We start from the raw sequence: 21131 nt of genomic DNA, 5'->3' as shown, positions 1-21131 counted from the left end.
TATCCATTAGGTAGCTACTTCAGATATAGCTGCATTTTAACATTACATTCTTAAAAGCAACATATATACCATTTTAGTTATCATTTGGAAACTACACTACTTACAATAAAAATTCTTGTTCACAAATTTTGCCTGTTATATAGTACACTCATTTTAAATGATGGTTAATAAAACTAGAAACCAGTGTTTAAATAAATTGAACATTGCCTTGAATGTTCTTTTACAGGAATTGACTTTAGAATATGATCTGACTACCTTCTTTCATTATGTTACATGTATTTTCTTCATCTCAACTTTCATCTCTACCACTGGTATGTTTAATATATGTTTTTCCTTACATTAGTAGAAATAGCTTTAAAACTAACTTTTTAAAGTATGTAGAAGAGATTTAAAATGCATAGTAAACGGGTATGATTTTTAAATATAAATTTGACTGTTGCTAGTAAATATTGAACACACACTTTAGTATGCTGTTCTAAAATTGTTTTAATCTTGTCATAAGAAGATACTAATTACTTTTTGCTTGCCATATAGTACTAAGGGAGCATAAATTACTTCCATATATAATCACTATTATTTAAATTTTCATTTGTCCTTATGGAAATGTTGCGAAATAAAATACAAATACAGTTTTATAGTTTATTTAACAGATGAACCCTGACTAATGTTTCGACTTGATTTTTTGACTTTACATTGTTGTGAAAGCAATACACATTAAGTAGTAACTATACTTAGAATTTGGAATTTAGATCTTTTCGTAGGCTAGTGACAAGTAGTATGATGATACTCTCTTGTTATGCTGGGCAGGGGTAGCAAACTGCAGCTCCCAGTCAGCCATGAGATCATGAAGGTAAACAACAGATACTTGACCGTATATTCATTGTGTTAGATGATTTTACCCAATGGTAGACTAATGTAAACTTTCTAAGCATGTTCAGGGTAGGCTAAGCTATGATGTTTATAGTAAGTTAGGTTCTGAGTACATATTAAATGCATTTTCAACTTAAGATATTTTCAACTTATGATGGATTTATCAGGATGGTATACCCCCCTCCATGGTAAGTTGAGGAGCATCTATAATATAGATATCTAAAGCAGTTATGGATTGAGTCTGATTGTATTGGTTACATTATAAAGCTTCAAGCAATAATTATTCCATACATTTTAGTACAATTAAAGTGCTTTAGTTTTTTCTGAAATGATGAAAAGGTTTTATAATTTCAAATACCTAGGATAAAAATTATAGTCTATTTATATGATTATAAATGCATAAATTATTTTATTTTAAAAACATAAGGTAGAGAGGTAAACATTAGTAAATATTGAATTTATACACCATAAGGTAGCTAGCTTATGGTCAACCAGAAAGTGAAATTATTAACATTGGTGGCTTATAGAATGTTAGCATGTAGAAGTTAAAAGACTTGGTATAATTCTAATAATGAAACAAAACCAAGTTTATTTAAAATGTATTTATTCTGTTTAAAAAATTCATTATAGACTACAAGTTTAAGCAAAGCCAAGTTCATTAAAAACTATGTTCTTCATTTGAAAAGTCATTATATACTATAAGTTTTTAATGATATATAAGTTATTTATATATGTACATACCTATCCCCTGGTTGGTAAACCGCGGCTCACGAGCCACATGCGGCTCTTTGGCCCCTTAAGTGTGGCTCTTCCACAAAATACCACATTTGGGTGCAAAGGCCAGGTTAGGAGTACCCTAATTAAGTTAATAACAATATACCTACCTATAATACAGTTTAAGTTTCAAAAATTTGGCTCTCAAAAGAAATTTCGATCGTTGTGCTGTTGATGAGTTTGCCGCCCACTGCAGACACACCTGTTGATGTTCGGCTCTGCTGACTGACGAGTTTGCCGACCACTGCAGACACACACACTGATGTTCGTCTGTGTGTCAAAGAGACGGCAGAGTCCAAGCGAGTGATGAGGCCTGGAGGCGCTATTTGCTGTCCTGTGGTAAATTGAAGGGCAGTCTAGGCATATGTTGGCCTCGAAGACACGGTCTACTAAAATTCTAAATTTCTCCATTCTCGCATCTACTTTGGTAGTTACTATTCATACTTTATGTTCTTAAAGCCATCAAAGTAACCATCATTTTTCATTAAAATGATGGATTCTTCTAAGCAGGATGTAAAGGGCAGAGGCTGGAGTCAGACTGGGTAGGTTCCAGTTCCTGAACCACCACCACTTACCTCAGGGAAGGGGAAAGGAAGTCCTCTTTGTCTCATTTTCCTCTTATGTAAAATGGACATAATAATGCAACAATAAGGTTGCTGTGAAGATTAAATGAGTTAATATATGTAAAGAGAACAGTGCATGGCACAAACCAAAGTTTAGTAATCTTTTTTTTTTAACTTTTACAACCAAGAAATTTTGATTTGAAACATTTTTGGTTTCAGCTTTTTGGTGGGATAGAAATAGATTTTATAATTACCTACATTATCCTACAAACTAGTCACTTAAAACAACTGTACTATGTGAATTTATATTTGTAAGTTTTCAAGAAAAAATTTTGTTGTGGAATTTTACTAGTTTTAATTCATGTTGTTAAATTAAAAATAGAACTAGGGAGGAAGTTTTTGAAATCTAGTTCCCTGGCATATAGTGTCACTTTGGTTCAAATAAATTCTTATAAAAATTCAAAAATAAAATAGAACTAGGTAATACCAGATTTAACAATTTCTGGAAGTTTCTGAGTTTTGAAATGTTGATTAACAATAAATAATATCCTAAAGGAAGTTGTAGATTCATCTTCCAGAAACATCAGAAAAAACTGAACCTTAATAAAAGTGAATCATTAATCCCATTAATATAAAGTTAAAACATTTAGAGTCAATGGATAGATTTGCTCAAACTTTTATCGCAAGCTTTTAAATTAAGTTTAGACTTAGACAACATTTTGCACTAACCAAATGTCACATCCATTTTACTTGTATTTTATCATGTTTATAGGACCTTTTTTCTTTTTAACAAACAGGTTTCACAATCTTTGTACAATAAACAAGAGCGATTTCTCATAGAATTCAATAGAATAGCTAAAATCATGTGTAGCTGGCCTTAAATATGTGAATAAGATTTAGATAGTTGGAGCATGTCTAATTATGAATACCTTCTTTTAAATTTACTGATTTAGAAACAAGTAAATTAGAAATATAGCTGTCCCTTGAACAATACATGTTTGAACTGCACAAGTCCACTTTACACAGGCTTTATTCGGTAAATAACTATAGATTTTTCTCTTCCCTATGATTTTCTTAATAATATTTTCCTTTCTCTAGCTTATTTTTTTGAAAGAATACAATATATATTATATGTAACATCAAATATGTATTAATCAACTGTTTATGTTATTGGTAAAAATTCTGGTCAGCAGTAGGCTTTTAGAAGGTAAGTTTTTGAGGAGTCAGAAGTTTTGTGTGCATTTTCATTGTGCAGAGAGGGCAGTGGTTGTTCAAGGGTACACTGTATTTTAAAGTGCTTGGCACTACCACATTTTTTAAAGAAATATTTTACAACAACAATGAGGAATTTTTATATCGTTCTGAGAAAACAACATATCCCCCATGACCTACCTAGAACACATTGAAATAAGAAATCTTTTAACCAGCTCTTTGACAAAGAACAGTGACGTTGGGAAATAGAACTTTTATCCTGGAGTATGTCAATTATTGACGAAAATCTGAACTTTGTTTTTCACATCAGTGCACTCCATTAGTGAAGATGGAGATGAATTCATGACATTTTTTATTATGTGCTTACCGAAATTGCAAATCACTAGTGTTAACAGCATGGAGTAGGATGTTACACTGCTTAAGTTTTCAAAATATATATATCTCAGTTTGTCTGCCTTATTATAACTAAAATAATTACAACAATAATTAAATAATATATATAAAGCACTTAGCATATTGCCTATTATTGTTATGTAAAAAGATGTAAAGGAGTGAAAATGTGAATTTTTATCTTAAGAAAGTCTTTTTCATGCACATAATGTTTCCCAGTATTCTACCAAATAAGAGGGAGGACATAACTAGAAAATTGCACCCATTCAATCAATTTTGGAAGGAAGTTTGTTATATTTTTCTTAAGCTGTCTTCAGCCACTTATAGCTTTGGACTTTCAAACATGGGTTGGTACTAGGTTTTTAAATCACAGAGAGTCGCTCTACCACCGCTTTCTGTTACTTGCGTTTGGGGAAGTGTTTTTAAATAGCAAATTATTCTATGTCATCTATGAAAAAGTTTTAGAAATAAGATTATAAATCTCAGCTAATATATTATATATTGATTTTAGTTACCTCACCAATTACTAGTTATAATTAATATGTTCGCAGAATGGAATTTATTTGTACCCTGTGCATTGCCTGTTTATACTCATGGACTTTATAAGTGCATATATTTGAATCTGATTTTTGTAATTTAGGAATAGTTGCTTGTTTCAACTTCCAATTTGAGAAACTCATTTGTAATGCATTTGTGATCCAAGTCATTACCAAAACTCGTGTAGCTATGAATGAGACAAAATAAAAATAGTGGTTTTATGTGAAAGCTGTAGATTGGTGTCTTGATCTAGTCTCCTAATTATGCATCTAATCATCCTGTTAAAATTCTACCTAGAGGTCCTGGAATTATTCTTTCTTTTCTTCTTTTTTTTTTTTTTTTTTTTTGATGTTATTGTTCTGTGGATGAGTTACTAAATGAAAAAAAAGAAAGTGGTAATAGAGGAAGTTGGCATGGAGAATTGTCACTGCACACAGCTCTTTTTATCTTTTTCTATACATAGTTTTAAAATACTGTTTGGGTTAGCTGATATGTAAGTAGTGCAGTATTTCTTCATATCTTATTTCTTTTCCAGCCATTTCAATAATGTTTTGATGAATCAATGTATGTAAGGGAAACAAAGAAATTAGCACGCCAAGTTATAATTTCAAATTGAGAATAGAAATAGCTAACTCCCCCCATATTTTTAATATATTGTTAATCTCAACACCAGGACTAAACTGGTATTCTAGGACTAAAGTGGTAAATTTTTAGTAGTGAAATGTCTATGAGCAAGTCTTACTATAACATACTAGAATATCATTTATTCTCTGAGGGTGTGATTCATTCTATTTAAATATAAGCCCTGTAAAGAAGATGTGTTCATCTATTTTTACTCTAAGTACATAAATATGTCTGTTACATTCTAGTCAGTAGATATAAATTCGGAAGCCAATATGCTTAGGCTCTCACATTCCTTCTGTAAATGATGTATAATATTGATAAGTGGAAATTACAAATCTGCAATAAAGCTTAACTATTGAATACTAAATCATTCTGTTACTAACTCTGTGTTCCAATGACATTTCTAGATTTTAAAAAAATGTTATTTTGCATTTAAAAAATATTGTGTGCTTTTGCAGCAACATAAGCAAATGTGCACTTGAAAGGAAATTCACAATGCAGCTACTAATAATTCCCTTTAAGAATCAAAGTGCCATTTTTAAAAATGGTTCAATTTTCAGAGTAGAATATTTAAAACTCTTTCCTGCCAGACTTTACATTCCACATGTTTCTTACAATTAAAATAGAAGAGTGGTGGAATGGAACTCTTCCGTCTGTATTTTGGAAAAACATATTCACTCACCTCAGTTTGTCAGAGTGCATTAAGAGGTAGGTCATTATGCAGTAGAAAAGGAAGAAGAAGGCAGCTCTAACTCCTGTGACTGACATATACTGAACGTGGCCATTAATACAACTTGGCAGTGACCTTGGCAGCATTACAGGTAATCTCCTTGCAGGTCTAAACTATTTGAATGATATTTCTACCATGTTAAGCATAAAGAGTTCGCTTTGGAACTTTACCACTTTTTTTTTTATCCTAACAAAAATCTATTAATGATTTTTTTTTCCCTTTGCTTCCTCAAATGACAGTTCACGCCAACGCATTATTGCTGTCATTTTTCTGTCATTATGGGAGGCTGCTGTATATTTGGTAGCATTTTCATGAAGTGTTGAAGTCGATTTTATTTTTATTGTAGGCATAAATCTGTGATCAAATTTCATACCACTCATGATGGAAGTTCTACAAAGCAGAAAGCATATAGAGAGACAACGTAGGTTAAAAACTCAGTGTTGAAGGAAAATTATTATTATGTTTTGTAAACTCTCAATTCCATAAATATTATTATCATTAAGGACCTATTTGAGTTATAGAAGATAAAACATGGAATTTTTTCACAGTTTCTTAGATTTTGCAGGAAATCATTCAAGGGCATCATTGCTTATTTTCTACTTCAGCTGAGTTAGTCTCACAAGAAGGGAACTGAAGTTCATAGAAAAGTCAGGTAAATGAATAGAAAAATCATGACACAGTAAAGTCATAATCTTGTAAAACATTCTACTGCTATTGTTTAATAATCCTGTGGACTGAAACAGCTAGAATAAAAGTGCTTCACATAACGGAGGTTGTGCTTAGTAAAAAGCCTCTAAGCAGGTCATAAGTTCTTAAGAGTTGCTTTTAGATCATGTTTCAATACAGGAAATGAACAATGAGTATAAAGGAAGAGAATTTTTCCATAATATATAGATCCATTTTTTAAAACTTTCCTGAATGTTTCTGGGGTCTTTTGCAATTTAAACTAGCTTTTAACAACAGCGTTTAGAGGAGCCCTTGACACTGGAGGATATAACAATTTCAGTTCAGTGTTCATTATTTGGAATGTACTTTCTAGTTTAAAGTTTTCAAGCAGTCCAAGTTAGCTAATTTCTGGAATTAAAGCAAATTCACTGTTCACTGGTCATTAACATTTTTGTGAATCACATGTGTGTGTGTGTATATATAGAATATTAGAAAGCTGCTTCCAATTAATGGGTCATTAGAAGTGCCTCAAGTGAATTATTTTCATACATAGAACCCTTAAGAATCATTTCATAAGAAGGACATAGAAATTTATTAGGTAAGGCAAATTCAGTAAATTAAGAGCATATTGCATTTCTCATCAATTTACCTGTAAATTTAACCTTTAGCAACATATATTTTTAAAATTCATACTGATCTATATAAGATTTCTCATTATGTTTACATTATCTAGGTATACACCAAATGGAAAATTAGAACTATCTTATCCCTAGCAATAAATTATAGGTAAATTGTTAATATAGCCCATAACACTATGTAAAATCTTAACCATGGGGAAAAGAGTTGTCCTTGAAGTAACTGTAAATAGAAGTTGTAATGCCAATAGCCGAGGCCAGGCAGGCTCACACTGGATTCCGGCAGACAGTAGAGAAACTGCGGAGCTGGAAAGTGGCGGCCATACCTGTTTATGGGAGGCTCACAAAGACAGGCGAGCGGATAAACAACAAAAGGGGAAAGAGCTAATAAACAAAGGAAAACCTGCTATTCTCAATAAGGGCAAGGGAGCAGGGGAAACCGCACCTCATGGTGATGGGAGAGGGATCTGGGAGAATCGTCACCCGGGGACAGTGCCCGCAGCCTTATATAGTCTATGCACATGTGCTTCTGCCACGTGCTCATGCACTAATCAAGCCAAGTGCTTGCAGCTGGTACACCTGGGAGCAAGCCTAACACAGCTGCCCCACAGAAGTACATTAAGAGGTAAAATTTAAATTAGAGAAGTTACTTAGTATTTTTGGTGTATTATATTTAAGCTATGAATAACAATGTATTTTAAGCCAGTTTTCAAAGATGAAGAGAAAAAGCCAAACAACATGAAACACCTTTTTCTAGCGAGAATCGAACTTATAGTTTTATAAATATTTTTACATAAAAGCTCAGATTGTGGATGTATTGAATTTGATATATTTAATCACTGCCAGTTGATTTATGGTTTTAACATAAATTTAAAAACTAGATGATAAAAATATTTCCTTGAATTTTGTAAGGCCTCCTAACACATGGGACAGTATAGCAGAAGAAAAAGAATTTGAAATATGGAGTAAAGTTCCTTAATCCCAAAGCCTAGTTCTGCTACTTATTTGCAGTGTAAAGTTTGGCAAGTTCTGTAGTTTGCTATCTTTATATTTTTCTGAACAGAAATATAATAGGAAGTATGGTCATGAAAGCACAGAAATATCCATGTATAAGATCCAATTGAAATAAGAGAAATAGTGGACATGTTCATTTAAAGTTACCACTATCACTAGAATTTTTGAATAAAGAGTAGGAGGTGATTATCAGTGATAACATTTTTAGAGGAAAATGAAGATGATCCTGGGAATCACGATTAGTAACTCTCTTTTGTACAGTCTTAAATATACACAAAGAAAAATCACAATGATTGCTACATATTATACAATTTTTACACACCCTATAACACCCTAGGTGTGAGTGTGAACCAAAACAGCATCTTAAAAAACTAGCTTTATGAAAATACTTAAACTTTTACTGTAGAGTGTGAAAGATTAATCTCAACTTTCCTTTTAAAAAAATATTTTTTAATTAAATTCATTGGGGTTCAAGTTCAGGTGTGCAACTCAGTAAAATATCATCTGCACACTGCATTGTGCACCGTCAGATTTTGTCCTGTGAGATCTATAAACTGGGAAAATAGCCTCTAAATCACACAGATTTGAATGGTAGCTGAATTTATTCATTAAATTTCAAAATAACGAGTCTCATGTTAAGAGAGTGGACAAAGTCTGGCCCTTAAAAGACAGGACCAGAACTCAGTGTGACCTTGGTAAACTGGAGAAGTGGTCAAGAATTATAAAGCCAAGGAGAAACAAATGTTTTAAATACAAAATATGGAAGAGTTGACTGGTAACAAATCTAACAAGGAGGAAAATGCAAAATTGAACTAAATGAGAAGGTAAACATTTTTTTTAATTTGTGCAATGCATGGATAATTAAAATGTATATATTTGATAGGAGTAGACAAAGGAGCCTTTTTGAGCATTATGTGTATCTTGGGACTCTAGAGCTAATAGCAGAGATGACTTGAAGAGCCACAAGGAGAGGGAAAAAATAGAAAGTAAATCCAGGAGAAGATACCAAAAATAGGTATAATTCAGTACACAATCTTCAAGTGTATGAAATGAGGCCATGATCACAAAATGTTGTTCTGTGTACAAAGGGTAGAACAAGAGGACTGGACATAAAGTATTGTGAGGGATTAGCTATAAGTAAGAATTTCCTGAGAGTGAGAGTTATGAAATATCAAAATAGGTTGCTGAGGAAGGTTGTGTTGCTCCCTTTCCGGAAGGCTTTAAAAATAGGGAGGTGGAATCTTTGTGAAATAATTTGGATATGGTATTATCTAAAGGAAGGAAAAATGATATGACCTTTCGTGGCCCCTGCCAGTATTAATATCAAGTATTTCTACTCTTACCTTGACGAAATGGAAATAGAGATGCGTATTTCAAAAAAAAATTTTCACTCTTTTCTAACATGGAAAAATTTAGATTAAATTTGTAATGACTCTTTTAAAGATCCAGTTTAAGGCCAGAGTAATGTCTAAGCTCATCCCCAAATTCTCCATAATAATTTTAGGAAGACATTTATTAAATATTCATCTGAACCATTTTTTTTTCAAAAGATCATAATAGTCATTGTGCTACAGTCATTGTTTTCCAGTTCATAAATATAAAGGTTGAATATTTTAACATAATTTTGCATTTTAGAATCTCAGGAATGTGACTAAATAATGACTAATTGTATTAACTAGGTATTAGTTGATGGTAATGTCCATTTTTCTAGCATCTAAAAGTAATGTCACCCTCTACACTTCTCAGAACACATTAATTACTGGATGCACTGACGAGCATGAGTAAGACTGATATAAAAATGATTCCAGAGATTTTTTCATTGTGAAAGATAGTATTTGCCAATAGGTCTTTTCTTATTAAATTAGAAATTTAGAGATTTCCTGTTTGCAAAAGCCCTCTTAAAGTCATGGGCTATATAAACAGCCATTTTGAGCTTTCACTTTGCACAGTGAACTGGTCAGCATCTCAGATTGAATTCATGCTTGGATATAATGTGTCATTGTTGATTATGAAATTTTTAAATGATTCTGACCCACTGTGTACTCATCCACTGGTACAAATAACATATATAAATACCTAAATGAGTATATACATATACATACCTATATCTATATCACAGTGTTCTGCCTATAACTGTAGGAAGAAAGTCTGACATATGTTTAAAATATACACTATTACTTTCTCACACTCTGTAGGTTCTGCTAGAGTGAGGCTACACCATACATTGTGACAAAACTGGTGTGAACGTCTGTAATACACCGAAGTATATGATTTTTCTTCAACTATTATAAATATATAGCCAATTATGTCAACTGTTTTTATTTAATTAATTATATTTTATTAGGTGTGTGTCTTATAAAGCTGATAGCCATAATATTGATTCTAAAATAATATCTTTAAAGAGCTTGAATTGCACAGTTATCCCCAGAGGTCTGAAGCAAAAAGAATTTTAAAGAAGTAGATAAATGTATAAAATTCTAAAGTGGAAACTTCACTACATATAGAAGAATATTGTAGTAGAGCATAATTTAAGGAGATGAAGGAGAAGGAAGAAAAAGCATAAAGAGAAGATGGAACAAGAGGAGGAACAGAAAGGGGGTGGGGGAGATCGTTCCCAGGGTAATACCAGGGCTGATGAGGTCAGGGTTAGAAACCCACCCAAGGTACTTTGAAGGCGAGCCAGTCAAACCTGGAGCCAAATAGCTGTAATTATCCATGTAATTCTCATCTTCTTCAGAAATTAGGTTGACTCTACTGACCCATTTTCAGAAAGACACCTGTTTTGGTGGGGATTTTCTTCCCAAGAGTCTAAACAAATATATGCTGATTCATATACATTCACCTGGTTTTCTTTATGAGTAACAACGTTCATCTGGGGAAATCTGGAGGGCAGACTGCTGGTTCTGACTGGCCAGCAAATTCTGGTAGTCTAATGGCTAACCTCTAATTGCAGTTCCATTGCATTCTTCTACTAGTACAGTGAGGTGAACTCCTGTTGCCATCAAGAATAAGAGTATGTTAGATGAATTAAAGAACACTGACTTCAAAAATACTTTTTAGATTCCACTAAATCTCTGTGAACATCATGTTTTCTGCATACAGTTTTACCTCTAAAGTCCTCTTTTGAATGTTACTTTGCATCATGGAGAAATAACAAAATATATGGTTCAAGTATGAGTCCAGGACGAGACTTACAGGGATTCAAACTAGAGCTCTAACAAGAGCTGTGTGACCCTGGGAAAGTAGGTAACTTCGCCTCTGTTTCTCTTCTCTGTAAAATGGAAATGATAATAGTGTCTACCTCATAGGCTGTTATGAGGATTAGAGTTAATATATGTAAAGCTTTTAGTGCAGTGTTTTATAATTTGTAGCTATTATTTATTAAAGTTCTAAATATGATTAGTGGTTCAAAGTTGATAATATGACCTTGGTCTTTATAACTGCTTAACTGCTGGAAGCTGAAATGAAGCTACTCTTCAATACAAAAAAAAATACAAAAGGAAAACCAATTATATCTGTCCAGGCTGTTACACATCTCTGTCAGCTTATTGTTTTTCTAGGACTATATCCTTTGGAGATACATTCTGACCTCATTTTCTCTTACACCTTGATTGAATTCATACCATTTAGGAACTGAAAGGGCCCTATAGAAATTGAACCCAGTACCCTTTATGTGTCTCTGGAAAATGAAACTCAAAGGAGCTGACTGGCACAAACACATGCAGCTGGTGTGTGGCAGAACCCACCCAGAGCCGGACTCCAATCCGAGCTTTCTTTCCACTGCACTGCACCACTCCTTGGTGCCTTGGGCTTTGGAAACAAATTGTACTAAATGCTAAATATTTTATTAATATTTTTACTTCAAAAGAGCAGCAATTTTCTGCACCTGATACTATGTTTGTGTTTCTTTGTAAAGCTAAAAGAATAATTTTTCATTGTTTGATCAATTATTTAACAATACCATTGTTTTGCTTGAGCCAGGCACTAAGCTTAAGTGTTGGTTTCGGGCATTTTAGCAGTCTAGTATATTCAGTCATCAGAGGGAAGAAACTTGTCCCTTTCTTTAAAGCTAGGATTTCCCAAAGGATAGTCCAGATAAATTTGAAAATACTCCAGATTCTGGCATCTAGTAAATTGAAGATTATGAAAAGTCCTACAGCAAAGAAATTCATTTTCTTAATTTTTATTTTGATTTTCAGCCTATTTATTTATTTATTTATTTATTTATTTATTTATTTATTTATTTTTGAGGAAGAGCTTGTTAGCATCCTTAGGAACCAGTGATCTTTGGAACCCACTTTGCTATTTCTCAAGAGAGTCATGAGGTTTCTTCCACCAATGAGTGCTTTCTTTTGGATCCTAGGTTTTAGAGAACCAGAGTTTAAAAAAAACAACAACTCCATTTTAGTAACTTCTGATCCGCAGTAGCATGGTCTTTTTCACAAGGGAAGTACTGTAATACTTCCCATGTAGTATTATCTGCCAACGATGACTTGGGCTATCCTTGAAAATAGCCTGGGATAGAATGTGTAGACATGCCGAGATAAGGAGCCTTCGTCCAGGCCTGGGATCTAGGAGCGGACTCAGCTAACAGCACACTTGCCCTGCGCTGCCGGTCGAATGGAGAAAACGTTCTGTTCATCTGAAAACACGTCTATAACTAGCTCTCTGACAGTTTCACTTTCCATATCCCCTCAGTTCTAAACATGTGGAGAAAGAGATAAAGAAAGGTGATGAAATGAAAAAATGGAGTGGGGAATGCTACAAATAGAAGAAACTTGTATTTTCATGCCTGCTTTGTATGCAGTTATGACCGGGTTTTGAAGGGAAAAGGAGGTGTCCTCTAAAGGTCCTTTCACAAGATAGGCAGGCAGGGAGGGAGGTGAGGACGCAATGTGAAAAAATGGTTAGCATTGAGAATAAAACCAAACGCTATGTTGGTGTTTATTAGACTGTACATCTGTACCATGATTGATTTCAGAAAGGAGAGAAGATAGTTTTGATTTTATGAACTTTTTTAATTTATGATTTTTTTCAGAACATTTGATCAATAGCAAATAAAAGTAGATTAGTGTTAATTTTGGTTTAACAAATTACACAGCTTGCTCTATTTTAAAATTGACAAATTATGTTCACCAAATAGGAAATAAAATGAAATGATGAAATAAAGGATCACATCTATAACACTCCTCCATAAAAGTGTCAGGGGAGGAAGAATTGGAAATGTATACCCATTAATTACATAATGTGATGTTACATAGGAAATTTTGACCCTCTCTCCTTACTTAAAATTCTGTAGTTTTTTCATTGGACATTTCTATTTTGCAACTTTTAAAATTAAAGTACCTATTGTCCTGTGATCATGTTCTACATAAATATTCATGTTTCTTAAATTTTGCATTTTTTCCTTAAAAAGGCTGTAATTAAAAAAAATACTAGATGATTCCATTTGTCTATTCATTCTAAGTTGGAAATTAATCTGTTTGACTTGAGGCTATATAGCTTACTCATTAGATGGGTATGTCCAAAGATATGTGAATATTTCCCATAGAATGAGACACTGGGATTTTCAAATATTGCTGAGATCTTAATCAAAACTGCTGATTGCTTGGGAGTTGGGCCCTATGAGAAAGGAAATAAATCAACCTAACACAATGACTCAGTTATATTAGTAATAATGTAAATTTTTTTTATTTCTAAGATATAAAAAATACAATTTAAAAAAGATTATTCTATATTTTACATTTGCAGAAAATGTGTATTGTATTTGTCAGATTATTTATGGTGCTGTCTATATTTAGCATTGCAAAATGAACTTATTTCAACTAGTAGGCATTGCTTTTAATGAAATAATTCACATTTCCAGAGAAGACATACTTTTGGATTCAATTAAAATTAATTTATAAATTTTTTACATTATTCTCATATATCCCCAGTGCTTTAAGTGATTTATAACTTTTATAAAATCATATAATATTGAATTAAAGAACTAGGTTTACATGGTAAATATATGAAATTGAATTGTGTCCAACTGAATTTTTACAAATGAACGTGGCTCTGAATTTATTTGAGCTTCACAACCTCATCACAGTATAAATGTGTAATTATTCCCATTCTACAGATAAGGGAACTGAGGTTTAGGAAATTATGAATTAGCCCTGTTTGTACTACCAGTGACCAAGTGCTGGAGTATTTATTTTTCTAATACTGCCTAATTCTATCTGCAGTTTAGTTCACACCTCACATGTTACCTTCTTAACCTTTCCCTGACAGTACTATTCACCTCTGCCCTTCTCTGTTCAGTTACCCCCTAGCCTATTCCACTGTGGTATTTGCTTTATAGCACTTCTCTAAAGTCATCATATTGGTGTGCTTGTTTATTGCCTCTTTAAAACATGTTTTGTGAAGAGCAGGACCTTTGTTTTGTTCACAGTGGTGTCCCTGGCACCTACTATCATGTTTGACATTTTTATGTCTCTGTGAGTAATGATCAAACTTTTTCATTGTTAGCTGTAATATTAAGCATCATGATTTTGGCTCATGGTCTTCAGTGAAGTCAGCTTAGCCAGGATTTGATTGCTTACATGTTCCAAGCTGAAGTTAAGTTTAAAATCTATGATACAAATATACCAAATACATATATAGTTACACGTAATTCATCGGTACCGAAGGTGGCAGGTAGCCTGCATTGCGTCCTGACAGAGGATCTGCACTGTGTTCATGTATCTTAATCTCATGTCTGACATTTAACTCTCACCCTTCTGACCACCGACCCTGACAAAAGTTCTGAAGTATTAAAACCATGTGTGACACAGCCCAAGCGTGTTTTACAGTGACCGGGGCAGTCCTGGAGAGTCCTCTTGTCCTGGAGTTATGCACAGATAAAGGGAGGATATAGTTTTGAGAGGAATGCTATAACTACAAAGTGCATCCTGAAGGCCATTTAGCTCACAATGAAGGCCTGTGTTTTAAAATAGCACTATAACAAAGTAACTACAGAGTTCTGGCAAGGGCTTTGACTATTTATAGAACTAAGTAAGGCATAGTAAATAGTGCCACAGTACCCAGTTCTCCTTTGCCATAACCCCAAACTTATGAGAAGCTCTGTAATTATATTTTTCTACTTAAAAAAAAAATCATAGTAGCCATTATCAGTTTAACCATACGGAAGCTGAGACTGAGATTTCTTTTTTAAATGCATAGTTTTGATTTCCAACAGCTGCACTGGGTCTTTAATCATATATTATCTTTATGAAGCCTTTTTCTAACATATGTTAATTGGCTGTTTTCTGTGACAAATTATGAGCTCTTACTTTGATGAGGTTCAATTGCAATCATGTTGGAGTCGAGTATGTGGAGTTTCCACCCCTGCTGGTTCCTCAAACCACTACAAACATCCGCACGTCACTGCAGTGCTGAGTAATGGCAGGATTTGGGCTGGCTGATTTCACTACAGATTTTTTTTTTCCACAGGATATTTTCAGCTTCTTTGTACTAAATCTGTTGCAGGGTTTGCCCTTTTTAGCAGAAGCATGCTCTAAAATTAACATCAAATCTTATTGGAGATTACTATAATACAGTGAGAAATATTTCATAATGCGACACCCCAGCATCTGCTTTGCTTTACTAACATTTTAGTACTTTTATCATACATTGTTTGAAAGCCAGTCAGATGTGAGGTTGGTAACTATTTTCTAAATCATCAGCCTTTTGGAATAAATATTTTGAATATTTCTCTTTTGAGAACAGTTACTTATTGAGATGATCAAGCATATATTTATCTCTCATAAAGAAAATGCCTGTACCGTTTTTTATAGGTGTTGCCAAACATCAGCATGTTAAAGATTTCATTGTGTTTTTTTTCTTTGCAGTTACATCTAATGGTCAAGTAATAAGAATTACATGTTTCATCAAGATTAATGTCCTATAAGATGCATAGCGTCTATTTGAGTTCTCTATCCTGATGTCCAGGTTTAATGATTAGGGTGAACAGATATGTTCTAATCCATCGGCTCTGAGAACTGTGACAGATAAACAGCATCAGATACTAACAGATGATCAGTGATAGCTGTAGTTGGACAAAATATAAAAAATACAGCCCTGGCCGGTTGGCTCAGCGGTAGAGCATCGGCCTGGCGTGTGGGGGACCCGGGTTCAATTCCCGGCCAGGGCACATAGGAGAAGCGCCCATTTGCTTCTCCACCCCCCCCTCCTTCCTCTCTGTCTCTCTCTTCCCCTCCCGCAGCCAAGGCTCCATTGGAGCAAAGATGGCCCAGGCGCTGGGGATGGCTCCTTGTCCTCTGCCCCAGGCGCGAGAGTGGCTCTGGTCGCGGCAGAGCAACGCCCCGGAGGGGCAGAGCATCGCCCCCTGGTGGGCAGAGCGTCGCCCCCTGGTGGGCGTGCCGGGTGGATCCCGGTCGGGCGCATGCGGGAGTCTGTCTGACTGTCTCTCCCCGTTTCCAGCTTCAGAAAAATACAAAAAAAAAAATACAGTGCATGTATTTCAATTCATAGGAAAGTAGTCGAGGTAATGGACTAAGAAACTGTCAAAGATGAAGGACTCTGTAAAGCAGGGGTCGGGAACCTTTTTGGCTGAGAGAGCCATGAATGCCACATATATTAAAATGCAATTCCATGAGAGCCATACAACAACCCGTGTACATTACACATTATCCAATAAAAATTTGGTGTTGTCCCGGAGGACAGCTGTGATTGGCTCCAGCCACCCGCAACCATGAACATGAGCGGTAGGAAATGAATGGATTGTAATACATGAGAATGTTTTATATTTTTAACGTTATTATTTTTTTAATTAAAGATTAGTCTGCGAGCCAGATGCAGCCATCAAAAGAGCCACATCTGGCTCACGAGCCATAGGTTTCCGACTCCTGCTATAAACCATGGTTCTCCAGTGCTAACACTGGGGGGTCAAATTTCCATACAGGTATTAGAGTTTAAAATAAAAAGAGCCGGATGTGAATAGGAGCCACTCCTCCTCGTGAGGCTGATTTTAATCAGCCATCTCCCTGGAGTGGCGCACAATCAATGAGCTCTCAATCCTCAGGCTACCTGTGCTCAAGAGAAAGGCCTGGGAACATCATTACAGAGCTTACAATTGAGCGTATGTGAAAAAATTAGAGCAGAAATTAAGGGTAAAGAAGGTTAACTTCAGAAGTCTTACTTTGGTGCCACTCTTTTGAAGGGTCATAAAGAGATCGTTTCAGATGTTAAAAAAAAAAAAAAAGAGTATTAAGGTTCACTCAGTGTTGATACTACATACAAGATCATGGTAAATAGTGAAAGTTACTGATTTCTGTTAGCCAGAAGTGTGTAAGCGTGTACATTATTTTGAGAAGATAACATATGGGTCAATTTCAGCATGAGGAAATAGAAAGTTTTTTATTCATTAATAGCACACAGCTAGAGAGAATGGCTTCAGCAGTCCTGCATAATACTTCAGTGTAACTGCAAAGCACTTTTTGCACTGTGTCTTGAGTTAGTGTACTCAAGGAAATGTAGTTCTACTTGATAAGACACATACTTAATTGGCTTTAAGAAAATAAACCAAGGTAAAGAATGATGTGTAAATGAAACAGAGAACTTGGCACTTGACTATATGGAAGCCCATGAGCCATGTGGCTTAATTGGGGCCAGTTGGGATCATTTAATGATTGCTGTCAGAGATTAGATTTAATTCTCCTTATAAGAAGACCACAGTGGGACAGAGTTAAACAAATTGTCATCAGAGCTTTCAGATGAACAAAGCCTTAATTAGGTTGATTAGGATGCTATGAAAGAGATGAAGAGAAATAAAAAAATTGATGAATCACTAGGTTTCATGTTGAGCCACATATAATAGCAATATCAAGTATTTGTATTTTGAGAGATAGTATGGCATTTTGAATATTATATATATTAGCTTGGGAGGTTTTATGTAAACTTTTTTTTTAATTTAGTGAGACAAAGGGAGGCAGATTCCCCTTGTTAGACAGACTCCCTCATGCGCCCTGACCAGGACCCACCCGGCAAGCCCACTAAGGAGCGGTGCTCAGCCCATCTGGGGCATTGCTTCCTTGTTCAGCAACCCAGCTCTTCTTAGTGCCTGAGGCAGAGGCCATGGAGCCATCCTCAGCAACTGGGGACTACTCACTCCTATCTAGCCATGGCTGTAGGAGGGGAGGGGAAGAGAGAGAGAGAAAGAGAAGTGAGAGGAGGGGTGGAGAAACAAATTGGTACTTCTTCTGTGTGCCCTGACCTCGGAATCGAACTCGGGACATCCACACTCTGGGCCAGTGCTCTACCACTGAGCAAACTGGCCAGGGCCTTATGCAAACTTTTAAAATTTCTAAAATTGAGCCCTGGCTGGATAGCTCAGCTGATTAGAGCACAATCCCGAAGCACAGGGGTTGCTGGTTCGATCCCCGGTCAGGGAACAGATAGGAACAGATCAATGTTCCTGTTTCTCTCTCGCTCTCTTCTCGGATATCACTAAAGTTAGCTGAAATCTAGAGACAAAAATACCTGACATTCACTGTAAATAGCAGATGACTTGTCAAGCACATTCTATATAATGAGTAACAGAAATATTGGCAGGGCAGTTGTGTTTCTTCTTAGTTCAAGGTCATCTTTAAGTGTTAGAAAAATTGGGAAGGTAAATAACAAGCAAATTATTTCCAAGTACATAATTTTCAATCATGTCTGAGTATAAAATAAAATAATGCCTTTACTTAGAATGTCCTTTTAACCATAATATAAACTGCGTAATGTGATTATTTACTAGTTAGTGATAATACTCAGGACTACTCAGAAGCCTTACAATATACTGTTTTTGTTTTATCTACACATTATGAAAAAAGTAAAATGTTGTTATTTTTTCCATTTGCTGCAGTTTTGCAGGAAAATATTCTTTCTGCACACATACACAGACAAATGTGTCAGTAAGGCTGCAAGTGGTATCCAATACATACAGACTTTTGAGAGAAAAATATTGTTTAGTATTTCCATTTTATAGTGAAATATGATATAGTAAAAAAAGATAATGAACATAACAATTTTTTTCTGACAAGATCAAGAGATGCCTGGAAATTCCGATTTTTGCTATAATACGATGAAAGTGTAGAATAGCAACATCGCCCCCTGGAAGCCTAGCTTGCTTCGACGGCTGACGGTTCCGTTGCCCTGGTACTGGTATTGTACAGTGCTTAACTTGCTTTGTTCAATAACAGCTACAAAAAATCCAGCTGCATGTGCTTAGAGAAAGCCTACAGCTGGGAAACAGAACACACTGTGGGATGCTAAACCAGCAGCTCTTGCTTTGCGAGGAGGACAGTGTAGACTTTCCCTTTGTGGCAAGCCCTGCCACGTCACTGAATGGCCTTTGAAAGAAAACATGGTGGCTGTACTGTTATGAAAAATTAGGAAATCAAAGACATGATAAAACACTGAATTAATTACTTAATATGATGTGGAAAGACTAACAATGGTGGTGTAGGCGAATAGCATGAGGCTCTGACATATTTAGACCATTTGGCGTTTATTTTGGCATGGGGAACTAGAATGCTGTTTAAGCAGCGGTGTGAAGGAAACATCCAAGACAAAATATACCACAGTTAACCATGACAGGGAGGCTCTGCCTCCCTCTTAGGTATTGTTGACAATACAATACAGTTGCTTAAAGGTATGTGTGTCCTAAATTCTAGAACTGTGTAAATAAAATGATTTATGTCAATGTTAATGGCAGGTTAGGCCCACTTATTAAGTTAATTGCAGGGCTTTTTAAAACGAGTTTCTTTTTAGCCTTATTATATTTCTGACATACATTTCATCTCTTTTTGTCCTTGGGGAAAGATACTAAAGTAGGACTAGAAGCATTAATATAGAGTTTTCAGCAGCCGTGGTCATTGGGAAAATTGACATATTTCCCTAGTTATTTCTACTTTTGCAGCCTGAAGCTCTTCCATGACTGATACTTAAGAGAAACTTCTTAATTTTTGTAACCCTGTAATTTTTTTCTTCATATAATGATTATTGTTAAGGAATAAATGAAACAATACCTGTTAAAAGCTTTTCATCATTAATTCTGCAAAGTGAGGTCTTCGTAGTGTAAGTACTGTGATTCACTTGATAGACTTACTGTAGGATAGGGCTGAGTTTATATTTCAAAACTGAGTGGTTTTACAAGTTGTAGGCTAGCTTCCCAGTACTACTGTGTACCCAGCACTTCACCTGTAGTACCGGGTTTAATGATTGTAATTATCCTGCAAATGAAGAAGTACATTCCTACCTTTCATAGGGCAAGTACACAGGGACTCCAGGGGGTTCACTCATCACTCTGTAGTCACTCAGCTTCTAAGTATTGAGCAAGAGTTCAAACCCTGAGCTTCCTGACTTCAAAATCCATTCAGCTTCTACTTCTCAGTATAAATTCTTCTTATTCCATAAATGAGATGCTATATAAATATGACAGAGGATTAAGTATCAGGTTACCAGTTATCACTGTATAGACAAAAATATGAAAGCAATCTTAGTAGTAGTCATTAAAAATAGGAACTGTAGAAAATACTGACCTGAGAGACACAAATCTTAAATTTATTCATTAATCAATCAATTGTATGCTACGAATAGTCTAATCCTACTGTGTATCTGGCACTGGAGAAGATAACTGGGGACCCAAAGTGAGACAAAACATACGTGGCCCACAGGTCTTGAGCAGACATGCAGTTTCCGTTGTGACAGTGCTACGAAGGAAGACAGGGTGTGGGGAGTCCACTTTCGGGAATGTGATGTGCTCAGGAGAGCACAGAATGCTTCCTGAGGGGGTGAAACAGGAAGGAAGGGAAGAAGTTATGGAGGCACAGAGACTGGAAGTAAGAGCATCCTAGGCAGAGGGAATTGCAGATGCAAAGGCCCTGTAGTAAGGAGTTTGGCAGAAAAGACCATTAACATTATTTATTATTTATATGTGTGATATTACGTTACTGAAACTTGAAGATGACTCAAAATTCATCATCCTGGCTCTAAACTGGAATAGATAGAGGAAATAACTTGTTGGCATGATCACATTTATCCAGTGGGAAAGAATTGGCTGTTCTTGTTTTACACATAAGAAAATGAGGA

At 35.1% G+C, this 21131-nt stretch overlaps 1 protein-coding gene across 13 annotated transcripts in view; it reads left to right on the top strand.

Annotated features, from left to right (window-relative positions):
* The window catches only part of MEF2C (myocyte enhancer factor 2C), a 168233-nt gene that overhangs the window by 48845 nt on the left and 98257 nt on the right, over positions 1–21131 (top strand). For 8 of the 13 annotated variants that reach the window (XM_066381816.1, XM_066381812.1, XM_066381818.1 and 5 more), the window contains exon 3: positions 227–311. The exons of the other annotated variants lie outside the window; for them this stretch is intronic. The gene's annotated coding sequence lies outside the window, so the exon portion shown is untranslated. The remainder of the gene's footprint in view (positions 1–226; positions 312–21131) is intronic. 13 annotated transcript variants of the gene reach the window in all.

This window comes from Saccopteryx leptura, chromosome 4 (genome assembly GCF_036850995.1).
Source record: "Saccopteryx leptura isolate mSacLep1 chromosome 4, mSacLep1_pri_phased_curated, whole genome shotgun sequence".
In the NCBI taxonomy this organism is placed as follows: Eukaryota; Metazoa; Chordata; class Mammalia; order Chiroptera; family Emballonuridae; genus Saccopteryx; species Saccopteryx leptura.
Note: the sequence above shows the minus strand (reverse complement) of the source record. Positions and strands in the feature narration are given on the sequence as shown.